Source organism: Ambystoma mexicanum, chromosome 11 (assembly GCF_040938575.1).
Source record: "Ambystoma mexicanum isolate Mex_15411 chromosome 11, UKY_AmexF1_1, whole genome shotgun sequence".
Taxonomy (NCBI): Eukaryota; Metazoa; Chordata; class Amphibia; order Caudata; family Ambystomatidae; genus Ambystoma; species Ambystoma mexicanum.
In genome coordinates, this window is record NC_090934.1 from 1096891708 (window position 1) to 1096910033 (window position 18326).

At 41.7% G+C, this 18326-nt stretch overlaps 1 protein-coding gene across 6 annotated transcripts in view; it reads right to left on the reverse strand.

Annotated features, from left to right (window-relative positions):
* Positions 1-17746, reverse strand: part of RNF111 (ring finger protein 111) — a 768201-nt gene extending 750455 nt beyond the window's left edge. For 3 of the 6 annotated variants that reach the window (XM_069624380.1, XM_069624379.1, XM_069624378.1), the window contains exon 1: positions 17568-17746. The gene's annotated coding sequence lies outside the window, so the exon portion shown is untranslated. The remainder of the gene's footprint in view (positions 1-17567) is intronic. The other 3 variants (XM_069624377.1, XM_069624375.1, XM_069624376.1) reach the window with 1 other exon arrangement.
* Positions 17747-18326: the final 580 nt, after the last annotated feature.

An 18326-nucleotide genomic window follows, 5' to 3' on the forward strand; every position in this document is an offset into this window, starting at 1 on the left:
AATCACAGTCTGTGTTGCAGGGTTGACTACCAGTGCGTAGGACTGCGAGGACTATTTTGTGGAGGATGGGTAGCCCTTCTGCTCTGCTGGATCTATTGTGTACAACCAGGGAGTATCCAGAGGGGAAGGCATTGTTGGCGCTGGGTAGCAAGTCGTCAGAGAACCATGTTTCAGTAATGAAGAGGATATAATGCGTTTGGTTTTGGCATTGACAAATATGCATGAGAGGGGGTGGGGAGAGCGGTGGCGGAGGTGGGTGGTAGGTCAGCATGCTGGGGAGGCGAGCTTCTAAGAGTGGATTCAAGGGAGAGGACATTTGGGCGAGGGGCGTGCATGGGGAAGTGGAGGGGTGATTTGGGGTAGGAAGAGGGCTAGAAGGGGATGAGTGTTTCTTGGAGTGTGGGGGGGTAGATTCTGAGGTGGACTGGCACAGGGGTGCACAAGAAGGTAGGGGATTTGGAGTTCAGAGGAGGGCACAGGCAGGGGTTGGGGAGTTGGCAGGGGAGAAGAGTGGATGGATAAAAGGAATGGGGTCATCATGGTATAGGAGATCAGAGCGGCATGAGATCTTTGAGGGATATAGGGGACGATTGGTGGGATGAGAGCTTCAGGGAGCGTGGCTTCTGGGTTTTGAGTAGTGTGAGGGTGCATGTGTGAGAGTTGGCAGGCTGCTGATTGGGGAGTCTTTGCTAGGGCTGTGCAAGCTGCACTTAGAAATGGGAAGGCTTGGTGAGGGAGAAGCTTGGGAGGAGGTGGAGAGTGAAGGGGTAATGGGGAGTAGTGGGGCAGTGGAGGAGTTGCAGGGGATTGAAGGGATGGAGGAGTAGTGGGGGTGTGGAGGACGGCTGGGTTCTGGTGCACCATAGAGCACCTCTGGCTAGGCATGATCACAGTATTAAAATGCACCTAGATTCAAAATAAAATTGTCTTATATCAAATGAATGTAATAAACCTTTAAACAAAATAAAAAGTACGCTTAGGTGGCAGCAGGCGTTGGGCAAGAATACAACTTGAATAATTGCTTATATTTTACTTGAAAAACAGGGCAGTATATAATTAAATGTTTTAAAGTTTCCAAAATTATTGTATCTTTGCAAAACCTACAGCTGGCTTCATCACTGAACCGAATATTTCTTTGGACAAAGGTTTTGCGAGTGGTCCTCAAATTATGAAATCAGCTCGGCCACTCATGGAAATAAATTCAAACTTGCAGGTAAACAGACAATCTCCTTGTGGTTCTTATTTAAATATGACAATCATCCATTGCTAACCTCCGATCTTGAACAAAGTGCACGCTTAATATTCATTAAGTTCCCAGGGAAATCTGCCAAAGCAAATTCCAGATTACTTAGTATATCAGGAACACACTTGTTTTCCACTTTATCTCAGATCAACTGCTTCATGTATTTCCAAGTAGCCCTGGCCACTAAAGACCTTAAACCCAGCTCATGTCTAATTGCTGCAATAGGTAAGCCCAGGGCTTGCCTCCTTATCAGAGCTTACATATATTCAAAATCTCCCAAAACTGCCTGACATCTACTCCATAAGAATGTGGGCACCACTTTACACTTATAAAAACGAATTGAAGGCAAAATTGAACATTTGCCAAATATATTGTTTAATGCCAATTTTAAATCCTGCACCCCCACCCCTCGCAGCATTCAGCTTTATACTTTAAAAATTAACATACACTTTTTACCTGGCTTACTAAAAATGGTAAGCCCCAAATAAAATAAAAAAAGTACTTACTTTTTTAATTTAATTTATAGTGCAATTGGTTAATTAAAACGTTACACACTTTTCACATAAAACATACATAAAATCCATTACAAACCATACAGGTATATCACTCCATTGATCATTTGCGTGTCAAATCAAATCATAAAATTAGCAGCAAAACAAAAATCAACCTAAACATTAAAATTAGAAGTTTAAGAAGAAAGTAATAAACATCAGCTTCCTACATTATTAAAATACAGTATATACACATCACTAAAATACCAATGCGACTATATAACAGAAATAGTGTCCAAGATAAATTCTAAAGTGCATTGCATTAATGGCTTATTGTGGTTAACTTTTTTCCATTTAATTCCAGATGCAATATGCCGCTCCCCCACACACTAGAGTATTTGCTGTATATATAGCCGACAAAAATTGGTCAATACCATTCTAGGATCGCTCACCAGATCCCTATAACCTTTATTATAATTTTCTTTGCAATTCGTGCAATCTGCCAATAGGTGTCTGCTAGTTTCCACCTCATTCTTGCACAAGCGACAGTCTCTTGGTGCGGGACAACAGACCAGATCCCCATATAGTCTTAACAGGGTAATGTATTAAACCAGAGCGATATAAAGAAACACAATAACCCCTGGTTGCAAACTTTTGTAATATATCTTTTTGGTTTCGCAATTTCATATCCCTTTCAGAGTATACTGTATATACCATTTCTTCCTGGAAAGTTTTAATACATTATTACACATATCCCACTCCATGGCCCTCTTTTTGAGAAGCTTTTGAAAGGTGGTAACCTCCACATCATCCCCAGGCATAGGGATACCAACATCATATAAAAAAGGTCATCACATTCTTTTGTAGATTTGCCATAAACTCATTTACATTGATATTCCCATCCCTATTCATAGCTATAATACTCACTCTCTTGGTTCCGTTCTGACATGTTATTCTTATATACAATTTACAACACTGCATTTTCCATAATGTACCCTGAGAGACCAGGATTAATTTGCATCTTATTGCTTCGATTACAGACTAAGAACTGGGCGCCATATTTTGCCTTCTAATCTATCGAACCAAGACAAGTATTTAGCTTCTAAAGTTACTGGAGCATAAAGAACGCCTGGAACAATGCTACTTTTATGGAGTTTGAGGAAACCCTCCAAGTAGTATCCCCCCTTGTTTACCCATATATCATTTAATGACATTCCATTTTCCCAGCATCCTATTCTTTTAGGAATGTTAATTTTGTCTTGATCATCATTTTCCATCAGATGTGGTCTACAGGGATAACAAACTTCTTAAAATCCGACGTTTTACATAATTGGCATTTTGTAGTATGGTGTCAGTAGGCTTTCATAGTTTTTTTTGTATCTCATACGGAGGATGCCTTCCATTTTCCGTTCAGCATTCAAGTCCCTGGCCAAATTAATGCCCCCAATTTCCCCATTCAGTTTCTTCTTTTTGTTGTGGATTGTCTAATGGTACAGGTTTCTTCCCCAAAAACTGAGTAATACAAGCACTTTTAGTGGTCATTAGGATCATATCAATCACGGCACTCAGCCCCGTCATTCCGATCACAGCTATATCCTCACTATCATCGGGGAGGCAGTTAAACATAATTATGAGATTTTTCCTGTCCAGTTAATTCCATTCCCTCGCGCTCTAGTTTGGATATTCACCTCTTTACCAGTGGTGTGCGTTTTAAGGCACTTTACCGCTTTAAACGTGCATCTAAGTACTGAATGATCGCTTTGGGTCATAGGAATATGTTCAATTGTGCCCTTAATCCCTTAGAGACAGAGACAAACATGTAGTCTCAGCAATACCCAACTAAACCATTTGTCCATGTAGATTTATGTATGTATAAATTATTGATATTTGGATAGGAACGTCCCCAATGTTTAAGCAATTCTAACCATACAATTCAATTGCCTCTTTTTGCCTGTGAGGTGAGGTTTAACATCCCTACCCAAAATAGGAGGGATTATCACATGGAACTCACCACATAGATCTTCCCATTCGTTCATGGCTGTTTGTGCTTTATCACAATGGGAATTAAAATCTCCTACAACCATTAGACCAGCATTAGGAGCCTCCATCAACCATCTCTCAATGGTGTCCGTGATCATACTAGTAATGACATCCACATATCCCCCCGTCAGAATGGGAATACACATTGATCACCAATATCTCCTTGAAAGTACCGAGATGTTTAACAATTCCACAGAGAACAAAGGGAGAATTGCCTATTTTGTTATACTCGCTAATGGTGATCGGACTCCTAACACTGATACATAGACCCTCCCCCACCGGGCATCCCACCTCACTACAAGCCGCGGTTTAACCAGGACATTAAACCCACTGATCAAAATTGTGCCACTCATCCAAGTCTCTTGAAAAGCAAACACATTACAGTTAGCCAGAAAAGATTTACCAGCACCATACATGAAGGAGCAAAAGCCTCTGGTGTTCCAAGATATAATTACTGGTTTGTCTGACAACCCAAATTCTCAATTCTTCTCCAAGTGTGCCGCCTCTGGTACCCACATGTCACAGCTACACATACCTCCCGAGCCAACTCTTCCGCCCGATATTTGCAAATCCCACCTTTTTGGTGAATTTTTCCACAACTTTATTGCATATCACTATTTTATACCCGTTGCGCAGCATGGATGCAAATAAGTTCCACAATCATTCAGGGAGTATCACCTTCACTATGTCAGTAGATGTAATTCCACATAGTTGGGGGATCCTTGTGCAGTTATACCAGTATCCACTTCAGATTCAGATAGGGGCTTTCCTCATGAGTATTAATTTCAATAATTTTCAGGTATTTGCCCATGTTCTTTCCGTAATCCTCACGTTCCTGCCCACATCTCACTGTATAATCTTTGACAATCTGCATAGCTAGTCTCTCCATCTCTCCCATATAGGTCTCCCTATCCTTAGATGAGAGTGTCCACCATCGTAATTAGTTAGATTCACATTTTTACACACACCCTTCACCCTGTCTCAACCTTCGAGCTTACCTCTGGTGCTATTTCAGTTTCTGCTACATTCACATGGGTCTCACTCGTTGCCACATTCAACTAGTTATCCAACAGTCCTTGGTCATTGTTTACAGGCACCTTAGATACTTTCTTGGTCTTATTTACCTCTTAAATTATATCTATCGCCCTTGAGCTCACATATAACAACATTTTTGCCTGTCTCTGCTAGCAAAACACCATTCACTCCATTTACAACTTTCCTTCTATTTGTACCCATCTTACACCTCTGCTTTATAATTACGTTTCCGTGATGGTGCGTTTTTTGCTTCCATCTGTTATACTTCGTTCACCCTCTGAAATGGTGATCACATTCACACTATCAGCAGATTGTTCACGACTTTCACCTATTGTAATCATATTTCCACAGTCATCTTCAATTATTGCTTGGCATAGGTCACTCAGGTCATTTTCCAGATCCCACGGTTTACCCACATCTCCTACAATCTGTTCCACCTCTTTTCTGCCATCTTTATTATTATTATTCTCTGTGAGTCCTATCACGAGGGCATCAAGTCCCCACTGCCATCTCATAATATTAGAGCATAAGGCAAACACTGCACCCAAAGTAGCCGCTATGACCGCCAGCTTACTGGCTGTGTTCATCGATCCTTCACAGATTTCCAGACTCACGTCCCAACAGTTACTTTCATTCTCAATATCAGGCTCCTCTTGTGCTAACAGCTCTAGATGGGGAGTCCCGGAGAGGTTACTTCCAGTAACGTTATCCATATTTGCTGCTGGTTCCGCACTTCTGTTCAATAATCCTTGTGCGGAAACATCTTTCACCATCATAGATGGTCGCCGAAATTCATGCCACAAATTCAATAGGGAATTGTCAATCAGGGAGCTATTAGTTGGCAGGGTCGGAATACCTTAATTCAGGCCTTCACATGGATCCACAATCTCCGCACCCCCTGAATTATCCCCCTCATTTGAGCTCATTCCCAGCTCCTCTCGTGTTCTGGTGACACCCACTGTTATGAAACTAGACATTTTTGGTTGTGCGTTATCCAGTTTCCGAAACCCCAAGCCCCTCCTTTTCTTTTGAGCTCCCGAAGGAGGGGGTAATTCCAGGAGTGTGATAAAACAATCACAGAGCTTCCTTTTGTTGAATTGCAAATGGAGCTTGGGTCCCATAGTTGGAACAAGGGAGTGCAGCGGAAGGGTTGGAATTCCCCAAGGAGGGAGACTGCAGGAGGCTACAGAGGTACTGTTAGGAAGAGGGGGGCGAGGGGCACACCGTAGCAAGTAAATTGGCAAAACTGGGAATTTTGCAAGCCGGCTGTTCCGAAATGAAGGGTTAGTGACCACAGTAATACTAATGGGCACAGTACTAGCCCGTAAAGGATGGATTTTTATCACGCGGTTATCAGTAGAGCGAATATAAAATAGAGCAAATAGCGTGTCCACACAAGAGTGTGTGATGCAGCAGAAATATATGCGCATAACTGTCATGAATATGAAAAAAAGAGGGCCAGGTCTTACCAGCAGCCCCACCGAACAGCACTTTGCAGAAGCACTCTGCAGAGGCGCACATCCACACAATTTATGCTGCTTTTTGGGAAGGGGTGCATGGCCTCACTTTCTACAAAGAAATACAGAGTAAATTCAATTACCATTACGTCCCAGCAAGAGTAAAAGTATGCACGTTCGTTTTGGGCCGTTACCAGTGTCTGAGGTAAATATCCAAAGATAGCATACCTTTTGCAGAATTTTCAGTCTCAAGTTTATAATGCAGCGATCCAGGCATCAGGCAGCAAAAGCTCTCTGCAGAAACTTTATCATTATTTAAAATCCAGGTGTAACTCATCAAGCGCCTCGTAGAAGTAAAATGCATTATCTTGGTTTTCCCAGAATGTTCAAAATGTTTTTACCAGAGTAAGTGCAAATGCACACATTACATTTTGGAGACAGCGCTAGGTGCATTCAAATAAAATAATTTGCATAAGCAATCCAATAGTATTTAAAAGATATCTTGGGGGATGTAAATGCAGCAGATAACTCAACATCAGACATATATGGGTTAAAGAGACAAGGTACCAAAATCCTGTCTCACATCTAGATCTGTATATATTTTTTTTTAGATAATGAGCATCGATTGTCCAGCCTAAACCTGCATATTCGAGTTATCATTCAGGAGGATAACGTCCAGCTGGGATTCTCCATTATGCCAATTTACTCAAACACTGCTGATAAGTCAATGGAAGCTACGTATACATTGGTCCTATAATTTCGAGGCAATATCCTGCAGGCAACTTAAGATAAAACCATTAATCGTGGTGCCTCGATTTTTCCTGAATCCCACAGGTTGTTTCTATAATCTGCCAGTTTCCGTTGGCCAAAGTTCTGGATGTTGGGGCAGCAATGACAAAAATCTTTCCATCAGTGTCCATAATCTTGTCTGTAATTGGTCAGATAAGTGCGGCCACCTAGTTTATAAATGTGCGAGTACAAAAGAAGTTTGCCAGGATAAAAAGGTAGTACATTAGATGGAAGCAATTGAGAAAAAAAAACTAAAATATCAGCCCATTGGTCTGGCCGTGCTCTAAAGATTGGATTTGTGAAATTATTATTAGGTACAGCAACTCTTGTTGAACTAGCTGCTAAAAATCAAATCATCTACCACTTCATGGGTGATACTTAAACACCACCGAAACAGTCTGTGTGGTATGGGCAAGTCATAAGCCGGTCAGATAGTAGAGCGCTTGCTTTGACATCTGTGCAGAGCCTGCCAATGCAGGTTCGAATCCCGGCACAGCCAAACTCAGCCTTTCATCCTTCGGAGGTCTATAAATGAGCACCAGACACCCGAGCTCAAATTCCCGAGGGTTTGTAGCGCTATATTATTTGAGGATGAATTCCCTTTTTATAAATTAACTCAAAATGTTGGATCCAATCCGATTCAGGATTTATCAGAACCATAGCCTGGCAATTCCTTAACGCATTAATAAGTTGCTAGAAATGTAAGAATTCCTTTCACGTAAAATTACCAGCATTTGTTCCCCAGCATTTTGCAACAAAATGCAGTAGTGACTAATTATCCAACTTTTATAATTGTATTGCTCAATATTTCCACCCACCAATTTCGCCTGGATATCCATGATACCTCTATCTCTTGAACACCTCAGTGTCCCCCCCCCCCTCGCTCTACCACTAGAGGATCAAATTGCGGTGAAAGTTTACCAGGGGTAAAGGCTTCTTCGAAGCAAATGATTAAAAGTCTCCCTAACATAAGAATGAAATTTGTCATTAAAAAGTATGCAATTTCCAATCATACTTACTTGTGTTCCAACATCGACATACCATTTCATTAAAAACCAGTCGATTCGATAGCTTAACCCTTTGTCTACCATTATTGACCATCAGTGGACCATTCCCGTAAAAAAAAAAAAAAAAAAAAAAAAAAAAAACACACTTCACTTAAATCATAAACTTTCCCGTCAGCATATTATGATCACTTAAAGTTGATTTTAAAATGTCAAACTGTAAGCAGCAGGACAATAAGCCATGACCCACGAAAACCTAGTCCAAAATAGATTTAGATTCCCCACACTTCCAGGTACTCTGTGCAGGAATATCACTGCTTACATTCCCGTTTAACATTAAACCTATAGCAGGTTCATTTTAAGTACCACTGTTTACCATTCATTTCCTTTAGTGTGGTCTCATTCAAAATAAATTAATCATTAGTCAATTAAAACATTTTCAAAGTCAGGCCATGTGGAATTAAAATCAACAGCTATCATAGTAAAACTGTTTGGATTATTGTCAATCCAATTATGTAAAAAAAAAAGCCTCTAGCCTAACTAGAAACTACTACACATTGCAAATTCCCATGTGCCACTGCCAATACATATAAATGATTAAGAGTCCAACGTATTTATTATGAACAGGAAGCTGTAAAAGTGCTCCCATAGTACATCTCTGGATGTTTAATTCTCTGCTGTCCTTCCCAACAAATTGAGATTATAGCATGGTCACAAAACTCAGAGGGTCACTTGGCCCCCCCATACCTTGTAGAGCCACTTAGGAAAAGACATTAGCACCCTGGGAGGGGGCGCTGTCCAATCAGGATGCCCGGAACGTGGGTTGTATTCTATAGTACAAGCCTGCGTTCCAAGTAGCCTTGTTGGGCAGGGCCCCAGCCCTTAACTTCCCTGTTCCCTCTTCACCACCTAGCACCCGTGTAGGAAACTACACGGGTGCTAATGTGGACTATTTTGTAAGGAAAAAAATAAAAAAGAACAAAAATAAAATATGCGTTTCTTGCACGCCTCAGCACTCATGTAGTCTGTTTCCATGTCGATTACATCACTATCATCAACATGGAAAACGGACTACCTGTCAGTAGCACTGCTGCAGCGCCAGGCAGCACAAGACAGGCAAGTTTATTTAAAATACCTAATATATATATATTTTTTTTTTTTTTTTTTTTTTTTTTTTTAAAGACACCATTAGCACCCGTGTAGGGAATTACATGGGTGCGAAGGGTGGTATGCCGACCCTTTCGGTAATGGCACCGCCACCCTCCTTAAGAGACCCTCACTGCGCTTGGGCCCTTAACTTTGGCGGCGACAGTTACCTACAGGGTTGGACCACCACCTCAAGGTATAGCACTTCAGTACAGCCATCCAACATAGGACGATTCAGTAACCAGGTTTCCTGTAATATCATATTATGACTCATTAGCATGGGGACCAAATCAACATTAGAAAACCAGTGTGAATTACCACATGAAATCAAATCTAAACCTTCACTAAAGAGGAGGTTACTTTGGTGATGAATGTACAGCAATACTATACAAGGTTCTAGAGATCCAGGACCAATCTTCAAAGGCATATTGTATTCGTTTTGAATGAGGAGGTCAACTGGATTTCACACCCTGAATCAGCATGATCATTTACTGAAGTCTTCACATCCTGAAAACAATTCATCTTTCTACGGTTTGCAAAATATTCCACAAGACCATTCACATGCAATACATAGGGGTAATATTATATCCCAACTGTCTTAATGGGATTGACTCCTGACTCCCTTAGGATCACACCATACACTATCCCAGAGGCTATAACCATGGTTACAATTGATGCATCATCAATAAATTCGAACCTTGCAATATACCTAGTAGATCTAGATTTGGGAAGAGGGACAATAAATTATTTTGGGTCAGGCGGTACTGGACAAGTATCCTGTGATATATTATCCAATAAAAATCTATCCAGGCGTTTTGGTAATGCTGCCACTTGAGTCTGTTTATTTACAAGATTGTTTCCCTGCACAATTGAAGGGGAATACCCAATTCCTGGCACTTTACATATTTTCGAAGTACAGGATAGAGACCGCTGTAATATGCTGTATGGTCTACCCATCTTAAATAATAGAAAATCTTCAACATCATGAACACACAAATTAGGGAGACTCAGGACACACCTTTCTCATTTAAATTATCCGGGACTGAATCACTCACTACTATTGGTGCTGTCGTATTACGTAACAGATCCTTAAGTCTGAGACTGGCGCACCCTTTTTCACAGAATCACTTTTACAGATACACGCATTTTGCAGTGATTGAGTTAAAAGTGACTTTTGTCGATCATATTGACTCTGCAGCATCAGGGGGAGCTCAGATTGCAACTATATATATATCCCTCTCCCTCCCCCCCTCCCTTCCGAGGGGTCGTAATATCAATTATAGAATCAATTATAGATGGCCTAGAGAAAGTTTGATTTCCAGCTATGTGAATAATAGTATCCATCCTAACAGAACAGGTTGAGGCTTAGACGTACCTGTATTCAAATCGCTACTAATCGGCACATGTTAAAATCCTGACTAGTATCACTGTCATGCTTGCTTTGACCCACTCTCCAATTTTCCAAAGACTGCCCCAATTGGGCTTTACTTCTTTAAAATGTTAAGAGGGGGAGGGGGTTGTGGACGTTGTGAGGAGAGGATGGGTTCAGAACCAGGAGGAACTGGAGCCCACCAGTGTTTTGCATGTGGGAGTTGGTGCGGGAGGCCCCATGTGTTGTAACCTTATGGTACGCGCACTGGTTAGATTGTGTCCATAAGGGACCTAGAGTCGCGGATGGCTGTTGCTGTGTGACTATCTGGTGTCTTGGTGTGTACTTGTGTCGTTGGCGGTTTTAAAGGACTTTGTGGCTGGTGGTTCACTCTAGGTGTGCTTTCAGACTATCAGAGAGATGGTGGGTGTGAACATGGACATTATTATTGGTGTGTCTGTGTGTAGTGTGGCTAACTGAAGGTCTAGGGGGGTGGCATTTGTTATGGTGGAGGAGCAGGAAGGGGAAGTGAGTTAGTAAGTCGGTCGGTTTGGTGGAGCCCCTGGTGTGACTCTGGTTGCTGCTCAATGGCATCTACCCACATTCTAGGTTGCAGTTCATCGGCCCATCTCGCCTCCTCTCCAGTTTGTCTGTGAGGTTATTGCTGCCAATGTTCATTTGCGGTTGTTATGGTCTGTTGATTAATCAGGCTTTGGAGTAGGTTTCCTGAAGGTGATGTGCTTTTCTGTGGTTCCAATTTCTTTGGGCCTAGTGTTCCAGAGGTTTGCAATTAGACACGAGAATGTGGTTCCCCCTGAATTTCCTTTTTTCGTAATGTTTAGTCTCCATTTGTAGGTCGTTGCTGGATCTTAGGTCCCTTCTTGCGCGGTACCGGCTGATCTTATCTTGGAGGAATTCAGCTCCTTGTCTGTGCAAGGCTTTGTGGGCGATGCAGGGTGCTTTGAATTTAATTTGTTTTTTTTACTGGTAGTAACCAATGTAGGCTTTTCATTGCTGGAGTGATGTGGTCTCTTCAGTTTAATCTTATTCCTGGCTACTACATTTAGCACCCTTGGAGTTTCTTGTTGAGTCTTTCTGGCACTTCTAGGTAGAGGCTGTTTGCGTAGTCAATTCTTGTGACTATCAGGGATATAATTGTGAGGGAAGAAGAGGTAGAGGAGTAATCCTCTGAGTAGTCTTAGGATCAAGTAGTATTTTATGGTGATTGCATTGACTTGCGGTTGCAGTGAGTCGGTTGTCCACGAGTATTCCTAGATGCACTAAGTCGGTAGTCTCTGGTTGCATTCCCATGCTGGCCAACCAGTTCAGTTGTATGTTGCATGCATCGATTTCTGTGGGTGAGAGCATGATTTCTGTTTTTGCCAGGTGCAGTTTAAGGTTGTTCGTTGTCATCCAATTGTAGATGTGTGAGGCAGTTTTGTTCCTGGATTGTGTTGGTTTTCACAATCAGTTGTGCGTCGTCTGTGTAGCTGTAGGCGGTTAGTCTGTGGGTTTGAATGATTTTCATCAGTGGGCAAATGTAGATTTTGAAAAGTAGAGGAAAGAGGCTGGATCCCTATGGGACTTGCAGGACATATTTTTGGTGTTTAACGGCGGTAGGTAGGTTCGGTAAGCCACTTTAATGTGGATTCCTGTATGCCAAGTTCAACCAGTCTTTTTTTATTAGTTTTGCCTGGCTGATTGTGTCGAAGACCGCTGATATGTCCAATAGTATGAGGGCCGAATTGGTGTCAGCATCAGAGGTTATTTTCAGGTGGTCCCAGATCGATATGAGCGCGCTGATTCAGGGGCTCTCATTGGTCTGAAGCCAACTTGTGACCTGTTGAGTATACGGTGCGTTTTGACGTTTTTAAGTAGGATCTACAAGCCATTCTCCAGGATCTTCACTGGGTATAATCGATAGGCTTTCCATATAAGGGTAATTGGATGAATTTTTTGTTTGGCTCAATATATGTAATCCTAATTTAACTTTTTCAAATCATTGCGATAGTTTGTCCTTTCCGGATATCCCGATTTGTCATCGGAAGGCGGAGCTTACATGTCTCCCTAGATCGGAGAGACAGATTGTAACACTCTGTTGCTACAGTCAAGTTAACATCCCAAATCTCTACAAGATAATGTGCCCTACACACAATTTTTAAGCATTAGACAAAATAGTACATTGGTGATGGACTCTGAACATCATGTGCCCACCCCTGGCATCACCATCGGCTAGGGGCTACCCACAGAAATTGATCAAGTCTGCCAAAAGGGCACGTTCTACAAATAGGGATACATGCATTGTCTGCGTCACCACCTTCTCTAAATATACCACTCGCATTAAGCAATCATTCGCAAACATTGGAATCTTGCTGTCAGCACTGGCTGCACTAAGGGCCTTATTTGCACTTAGAAGGGGTAAAAACATTAAGGATAATCTTGTTCATTCCTGCATGTCTGCATTACCTACCAACCCAGTTCAGAACAGTTGCATGCCTTATGGGCCCATGAGTTTACACCTGTCATGGGACATTTTCCATGTGGTGTCTTGCTGTGTGGGTCAATTTACCCAAAAAACAAGTCTTCACATATGAAGCTTTGTGTGGCAATGAACCAACTGCAAATCTAAAAATGTCATGTACTAGGTCTGAATGTTCCCACCACGGAAGATGAGGTTACTACGATATTTAAATCTCTCAAGTAAAAAATTATTTGGGACTCGAGTAAAAATGTATCATATCTCTACACAAAGAAAAGATATGCCTTACAGGGGTTAAAACCTACACCTAGAGGCTACCTGCTAAAAACGGTAAATAGAGAGATTTATTATACAACACTGTTTTAGTATCCTTCCATGTAAAGAATACATAGTGATTTGGACAAATATGCCTTATGGAGAAAGGCTGTGTCGACATTGTAACACCGAGTAGAAACCACCAGACAGATACTAAGTGTACAAAATGATATGAATGTCTGCTAAGGGATATGGTAATTTGGTGAGTGATTTTAATATGATAACTGATCAGTTTTGGTCGATTATTTATAAAGCTGAAATTGTGGTAAATACTGGGGCATCTTTTTATACATGGAAGAGAGTAATTTTAAATTGAGACTATTTTCATATATATTTGGGTGCTACTATTACTCCTTTTGATATATTAACCAACTATAAGAAAGAATCTATGCATAACCCCTGCATGTAAGCTGAATAGTACATACGAATTTTATGATCATGAGTTTATTTGTGAAGACTGAATTATTATTATTATTATTATTATTATGGTAATGATGGCTTAATCTGTGAAATTTTGTAATGCATTTCTATAATAGAATTGGAATTTGTAATTGTATTTTGATATGTTTTAGTGTATAATGTTTTAATTAACCAATTTGCACTTTATAAAAATAAAAAAAAAAAACGTGATCTACACCCTCAAATGTCCCTGTGATCTTCTTTACATTGGCATGACCACCAGCAAGGTAGGGATACGCATCAATGAACATTGCTCAGAGATATGCAACAAAACGTGTACAGCACTGTGTGTACCGCACTACCTTGAAGTGAACCACTCAGCAGATGATTTGAGGTGGGCAGCTATACATCAACTTAAAAAACCAAGGAGGATATCTCTACAACCAATAGGTAAGTAACGGATCATTTGTTGCGCACCCATCTGCATGGTCTAAATGATGATCTCCAGTGGTTTGCACAGCTTACATAAACATTGTATTATAGTGTCACATACAGGGCACCTGTGACCATTTTTCCAATGACTTTGCATGAATTGTATTTTTGTGTGGGCACGGCTCTGGAATTCCTTTCCGGGATCCATACAAAAACTTCCTGCCCCTGAATCACATCTCTATGCAAGGGCATTGAGCCTCACAAGATGGTTGCTGGGAGTTCAATGCGCTCATGCATCTCAGCACCATTCCACTGCGTTACGATTGCGAACTTCAGCTTTTAGACAGAAGACGTATGCACCGTTACCAAAACAACTTGAGTAATGTTAGTTATCGCGACATATCACCTTGGTCCCCTTCACCAATTGTGAGATCCATATCGGGTATGGTTTGGTATTTTGGAAATATTTAGGTTACCAGTGGTGGCAGAGTACTCTTTTGAAGTCCCTGCCAGTGTATATTTTCTGAAGCGCTCGTCACATGGTACACACACCTCTTGGCAGGCTTCCTGATGTGTGTGATCAACAGAGCAGATGGCAACCTTTGCAGCCCAGGTTTCGGCACCTCTGAATGCGTGAATGGGGTAGACTGATTGTTCAGTCTTAGACATACGGAGTATGGGATTCTAGGGGGATACAACGCATCACCATTGAAGGATTATATTCACTTTAATCAAGGTGTTTGTGTCCAATTAATATGTTTTTCGCCATGAGGAAATCACAGGGTCATTTGCATGACACTCATGTGTATGTTCCATTTGCACACTATGAAACATATCCCTTTGACTCAAACTGCACTGTCCTGAAGATGGCTGGTCCCTATTTTTCTTGACACCGTCTAAAGCCGAAACTAGATTCGACAGACAAGATTAAAAAAACTTTGGATTTATGATTTTAAAAGGCACTTGTTCATCTAACATCAGCCTCAAATTGCTGTTTGGTATCTGGGATAAATCAATTGCCATGGTTTTCCAATTATTATTTGCACTTATGGTGATTCTATGGACTGTGTGTAGAAAATCTGGTGTGTCTGTATGAAAGCATTGTATGAGCTTTAGGTGAGGTAGATGGTGTATTCCATGTCAAGAGACATTCTTACAGCGATAGAGTCTGTTAGTTTTACTACATCATGTCTTTAAGACTGGATTTATTGCCATTATAAACTGGGTTTATTTTTGAAACTTGAATGCCTTTTTAGTGACACACAAATGTCTATTAAAATCAAATATAGGTGCGTTGAAGTCATTAGAATACATTGCTAGGTAGGGCAGGTTAGATATTGGTCTGTAGTTGCTCGGATCTTCTGTGCTTTGATTGCTTTTTTTTTTTTTTTTTTTTTTTTTTTTTTTTTAAATCAGTGGTTTGATGTATTCTAATTTAAAGGTGGACTGTACGATTCCTCTGTTGAGTGATAGGATCCGGGAGTATGTTGCTGGGGTTCTGTGGTTGAGGATTCCTTTGAAGGTGTCAGGGGTCCCTTGGAGATTCTGCAAGGTTGGTGTAATTGATCAGAGAGGCAAAGGGTTCTTCTGTAATTAGTTCTGGGTAGGGTAGTGGTTGTAGTCTGTGTTTCACCCAGTGTCTGGTTTGGCGGTTGTGGTTAGATTAGCCCGGGTTGGGTTGATGCTCAGATGGATTGCATCCATTTTTGATCTCAGGTGGTTGGTGATGTCACAAAGTGCTTGTGTCGTGATGATGGAATTCTTGCTGCAGGGTGAGATTTTGTTTCATTCATTTATTTTTATCTCCAATGATTTTGAAGAGTTCTTTCTGTGGATCATTTGCCCATTCTATTCTTGTGGCGTAATAGTATTTTTTTGCTTTGAGGGCTGTCGATTTGTATAGTCTGAGCTGTCTTTGATATTTTTTTTGTCGGTTGTAATGTTCTCTCCATTTTGCTTCCCCCCCCCCCCAAGTTCTTCTGTGAACCATTTTGCTGTCCATTTTTTCCCTGTGGTTTTGAATGGTTTTGCTGGTGCCAGGTGGTCTAGGGGAGGAAATACGATCTCTGCACTGGGACTGCCTAAGCGTAGATGTTAAGCTCCCTCTACGATGGGACCTGGATGATGAGACAGATGAACAGTCACTGTCCATTTCTTTAAATATTGGAGTGGGGGGCGGGGGAGGGTTTATATAACATTCACTCTCTTGACCGGTGATCTGGCTTGTATTTATATCCAATAGGTCAGTATCTAGTATAGACAGTCTCATTCATAGGCTCAGTTGTCACCCCCACACATCACTGTCATTGACCGCTTTCTCTGTAAGTACTGATTCAAAGAATTGGGTTATTTTGGTTGACACCTGCAATCCTTAATCAAATAAGAATGCGTCTCTGCGTTATCAGCTCAACTGCTCCTCACCACAGAGCAGAGATTTTAAGGACCTCCTTGCAACTTCCTGGTAGCAGCATCCTATCCTGAGTGTCTGCCTCACATCAATGCTAATTTCCCAGCGAGGTAAGCAAAATAAGCAGAGTTTCTGCATACGACCGCTCCCAGCAGTGATCCTTGCTCAAATGTACTTTACCGCAACATTTTGTAACCATTAAAATAGTTTTACAGTTATTTTCCTCGGATTGCCTTGCTTCCTTGTGAAGGTTTGCAGACTAGCCATAGTATTACAAAAAAATGTAATTTTGGATGCATTGTTGTGGTAAGGATCTGTAACGACACTGAAAAGATGGCTCAATTACAGGCAATGTGGAAACCCACGATCAAAGTAGCAGTGAAACACCACTACAACAGTTAAGGAGAATGCAATCCCACAATCACTGGGGGAGTGCAGGAAGTAATAGTACAGCTGAGCAGGTCAGCTTCTACAAAATCACATGGAGGGAAGAATCCCACTCACAGGTTAATAGACCGAGTCACACAGCACAGGTGGAGAAGGCGAGGGGAATCTCAATGAGAGGAGAGGCGGATGGGGGAGAACAGCACAGAGCAGAATGAGGGGTAAATATCACTTAACAAGGGAGCAGGATGAGGGGGAAATCTCACTGAAAGGGGAATCTCACCCAAGGGGCTGGGGCGTCATCACGCAGGTTATGTGTAACATTGTTGTCACACGGTCTAACCAGAACTAAAACGGTACTGTTTATACCGTAGACAATTACACAAAAGCAGCAACAGGAAACAGTGGGGCGGCGCCTGCCCTAGTAAAGAGGCAGTGTGACCTGCCCGGTAGGTACAGAAAGGCCCCTCCCCAAATTGTACGCCCCTCATATCGTCACCCCGGTTTTCCTCAGACACAAAACACCCCGCTGTCCTATTACAACAATGATAACGAACCGCGGACAGTCAGTGCTTACCTGCAGCGACCACCGCGACTTCCGTCTCGTACACCGTGGTGTATTACGCCGCCAAGCCTCTCTCTCCCCCCGACCCCTACTCTCCGCCCCTAGTCTGGCTCCAGGGCCTGCCTTCGGAACGACACTCTGGGCCAAGCAGCTTCTGCGGGAAAGTACGGCGGAGCGGGGGAGGGCTGTATTCATTGACAGAGACATAGGACTATGTTGCAATTACGCCAGGGAGACTGTACTTGGTTTGAGGGATACGTTTTGCTTCTATTTGTATTTTCAGTAAAGTAACGCCTTGGCACACTTTGGCGAATTGTACTTAATCTGGTTGTTAGAAGAAATGTACTTATTCTTTTTTCCATACTGTACTAAAATGTCTGACTCAACATAATTTTCGAATTGGTAATTACTTGTGAATCGCGCGAAGGTTATTAAAAATGTATTCATTTTAAACTGATTTTTATGGTAATGAAAACTGTATTCTAAAAACGTTTGAAGTTCCTAACTTGCTCTTCATGATTAAGTGAAAACTTTCTCAATTCAATATGGCCGTTAGGTTGGGGGAACATTGAGGCGTATAGCCCAATTCAAAGAGAAAACATGTCACGTGATGGAGATGAAGCAATGGGCGCCCATGGTTTTTTCAAGCATATGTCAGAGGTTTAGAAGAAACGTACGGCAGTCAGTTTTCAAGCTGTCGCCTCTTAGCGTCCCTCCTCCTCGAGCACAGCTACTACCAGTTTCATATTTCAACGCAGTACACATAAAACA